The sequence below is a fragment of the Belonocnema kinseyi genome, chromosome 7 (genome assembly GCF_010883055.1).
Source record: "Belonocnema kinseyi isolate 2016_QV_RU_SX_M_011 chromosome 7, B_treatae_v1, whole genome shotgun sequence".
Classification (NCBI taxonomy): domain Eukaryota; kingdom Metazoa; phylum Arthropoda; class Insecta; order Hymenoptera; family Cynipidae; genus Belonocnema; species Belonocnema kinseyi.
In genome coordinates, this window is record NC_046663.1 from 135401715 (window position 1) to 135406061 (window position 4347).

A 4347-nucleotide genomic window follows, 5' to 3' on the forward strand; every position below is an offset into this window, starting at 1 on the left:
TCGGCAAACAATTCGTAGTTTTTTACTCGAGTGAAACCCGAAATATCTCTTTTTATCAAAATGAATCATCGTGAAAGCATAAAATCTAAAATTCTATTCCTTCAGAGTATTTACCCTATTTTTCTCGTTGTTTCACTTCATTACGAACTATATTAATAGAATCCAATACAGAAATCCAACTATTAATGGTTCTAACCGAATTATGTTTGGTTATAAAGTCTATACTCTTATAATTTTGAACGAGAATTCATTTTTTTCTGAAAATTCAACAGTTTTGTGGATAGCTCATCTTTTTGTGTTAAGAGTTTAACTATTCTGGTTACAAAATTAAGTTTTTCAGAAAATTCATCTTTGTATTTGAAAATTTAAACTCTCTTATTGAAAATTTCTATTTTTGGTTTGAAAATTGATTTTTCGCTAGAAATATCATCTTTTTTGGTTAGAAATTAAACTGCGTGGTTAATAAATCATTTTTTGTTGAGAATCTTCAATTTCTTTCAAAATAATTTCTGCTTAAAAATGTATACATTTTTTTTTAAATATCTTCTTTTTAAATAAATTTTTGTAACTGAGAATTGAAGTATTTGTATAAACATTGGTCTATTCTGTTAAAAAGAAATATTTTTATATAAAATTATTTGGTCTTCTTAGAGCTGGGAAATTCAAGAATTTGTTTCACTTTTCTTCTCCCGCAGAGTTAAGAATTCGCATTTTTTTAAAAAGAATATTATTATTTTGTAAACAGTTTAACAATTTTCTTAAATTCATACTTTTTGGTTAAAAATACAATTATTTAGGTAAAAATTAATTTTTTTTAATAAAATTTATATTTTGGGTTAATGTGGCTATTGGTAATTTCATATAGAGCCACGTAGACCCAGAAGTCTGTCAGAATTAATGAAGCATTTTCCAAGAAGAAATAAAGATACCAACAGAATCGTATGGAAACTACCCCAGTGGCTATTGGTAATTCCATATTGAGCCACATAAGCCCAGAAGTCTATGAGCATCAATGAGGAATTCCGCAAGAAGAAATAAAGATTCCAACAGAATCATATAGAAACCACCTCAGTGGCTGTTGGTAATTCCATATAGAGCCACATAGACCCAGAAGTCTATCTGTCAATGAGATATTTCCCCACAAGAAATAAAGGTACTATCAAAAGCGTATATAAACCACCCCAGTGGCTATTGGTAATTGCATATAGAGACACACAGGCCCAGAAGCCTCACATAATCAATAAGACATTCCCCAAGAAGAAATAAAGATACCAACAGAAGCATATAGAAACCACCTCAGTAGCTGTTGGTAATTCCATATAAGGCCGTATAGAATCAGAAGTCTATGAGAATTAACGTGGAATTTACGGAAATCGCCTAAAGATAAAAACAGAAGAATATAGAAACCACCTCAGTTAATGTTGGTAATTCAATGTAGTGCCATACGGACTCGGAAGTCTATGAGAATCATTGAAGTACATTAAGATAGCACCTCCACAATCGAACTTTTGAATTTTTCATAGCTCAGGATTTTGGGCTTTTTTTTGGGGCAATAAAAATGTTTGGGCTCCTTTACTTTTTTCAAAAAATCAATTTTCTTGTGGAGGTGCCAGCTTACGTTAACCCAGTACCTCCACTTCTTTAAATCACCAAATAATAAAAATTCAATTAAACCAGAATTTTTGCCTTTGTTTGGGCTTTTAAAATTCACAAATAAATTTCTTCAAACCAACCCTTAACTTCCAAAATCAACGCAAAATTGTCAAAAAATAACTTTGATAAAATTTCAGAGCTTGAATAGAGTCTGCTTTTTGTGCTCCTCGAAAATACACGCTACGATTTTTGTACTTCAACCCTAAACGTCAAAAATCAACTCACGTAGATACTACTTTGTCAAAAAATCAATTTTTCTAGAATTTTTCAATGGAAATAGAGTCTCTGATTTTTGGGCTCCTCGAAAATACACGCTACGATTTTTAGGCTTCAACCCTTATCGTCAAAAATCAACCTACGTAGATACTACTTTGTCAAAAAATCAATTTTTCTAGAATTTTTCAATGGAAGGAGTCTCTGATTTTTGGGCTCCTCGAAACTACACGTTACGATTTTTGGGCTTAACCCTTAACGTCAAAAAATTTATTTTTTGACAACGTTGTATCTACGTGGTAGAGAGGGGTTGATTGTTGACGTTAAGGGTTAAAGCCCAAAAATCGTAGCGGGTATTTTCGAGGAACCCAAAAATTAGGGACTCTATTTCCATTTGAAAATTCTAGAAAAATTTATTTTTTGACAAAGTGGTATCTACGTGGCAGAGAGGGGATGATTTTTGACGTTAAGGGTTAAAGCCCAAAAATCGTAGCGGGTACTTTCGAGGAGCCCAAAAATCAGAGACTTTATTTCTATTGAAAATTCTCCAAAAATTTATTTTTTAACAAAGTGGTATCTACGTGGTAGAGAGGGGTTGATTTTTGACGTTGCGGGTTGTAGCCCAAAAATCGCAGCGCGTTTTTTCGAGGAGCCCAAAAATCAGAGACTTTATTTCTATTGAAAAATTCTAGAAAAATTGCTTTTTTGACAAAGTAGTATCTACGTGGCAGAGCAGGGTTGATTTTTGACGTTAAGGGTTAAAGCCCAAAAATTGTAGTGGGTTTTTTTTCTGCGAGACCAAAAAAAGGCCAAAAATATCCCGTTAATGAATTGCTGTAAATTTTCAATTTTTTGAAGGGGGTTGATTTTGGGAGTTAAGGGTTAGATTGGGGAAATTTTTTTGCGGATTTTAAGAGCCCAAAAAAAGCCAAAAATTCTGGTGTAATTGAATTTGTATTATTTAGTGATTTAAAGAAATGGAGGTGCTGGGTTAATGTAAGCTGGCACCTCCACAAAAAAATTGATTTTTTGAAAAAAGTAAAGGAGCCCAAAAATTTTAATTGCAGCCCAAAAAAGCCCAAAATGGCACAAAATTCTGAGCTATGAAAAAATTCAAAAATTCGATTGTTGAGGTGCTAGCTTAATATACCTGAAGCATTGTGGCATTCACCGAAACGAAGTAAAGATTCAATCAGAAGCGTATCCCGGTAATAAGCGTAGAATAGAGAATAATTAATATTTTCAGATTGCAGCGCAAAAGTGAAGATTAATTTATTATTTTGAATGCGCGATATTTCCATCTATCTAAAATGCCATAGTAAGAATAAGATACCTCCTAAGCTTCTTCACTTCTATTTCTATAGCGACCGCCACACAGTTATCTATTCTTCCAAAGAGAACGTGTTTTCAATATATTTAATTCCTTCTAATTGTACCGGTAACGCACCTCACAGATATTTTTTATTCCTCGCAAGCTGTCATATTTTGATTTTATTTAATTCCTTCTAATAAGTTCACAAAATATTTGTAATAAGTTGTTTTAATTCCTTCAGTCGATTAAGAGGAATAGGATTTGCACTTTTTCTGTTCCCGTTGGGAGATTTTTAGACGGAGAAAAAATCGCGTATTCATAGGAATACAAATTCTTAATTTTTCTGAATTTAACGTTTGTTAACGGGATAGAAACCACCCCAATGAGTGTTGGTAATTCCATATAGGACCACATAGACTATGATATACAGTCTGAGAACAATGGGACATTCACCGAAAGAAAATATAGATACCAACAGAAGCATATAGAAACCACCTCAGTGGCTGTTGGTAATTCGATATAAAGCCATATAGACCCGGAAGTCTGTGAGGATCAACGATGAATTTCCAAAAATGAAGTAAAGATACCAACAGAAACTTATAGGTAACAACTTAGCAAGTGCTAGTAATTCCATATAGATTGTTATAGAAGTACGAGTTCTATATGCATCTATATTCAATATACCTTGACAAAAGGCAATACTTTACGTATTGAGCTTTCTTCTATATGGTTCTATAATTAGTTGTATGGAGGCCCTGGCGGACCGAAGGAATTGAATGGAGTATTTACAAAGTACCCGTAAAGCGCCCATTAGGTCCCCATTCGGTTCCTTTTTTAAAAACTCAAAAAAACAGCAAAATCAACTTTTAAATTGTTGAAATTCGGATTCCACGTTAAAATTTGCACTAGAAACTCACGGAATAATCACAATACTTTTTCTTGCAGCGTTAAAAACTTTAAAAAATAAAATACCTGTCATTTATATGGGCTGAAGGCGCCTTCAACTGCATCTTCTTTTAGTAGCTGCTAATAAGCGTTACGTCGGCAAAGATATCTTTGCCGTCGTTAACTTTGAGAATTTTGTCTGGAAGCTAGCGCCACGCAGTAAAAACCTCAGACAACAACGCTGCGATGCAAGGGGCCATCCATATACCACGTGGACACTTTAG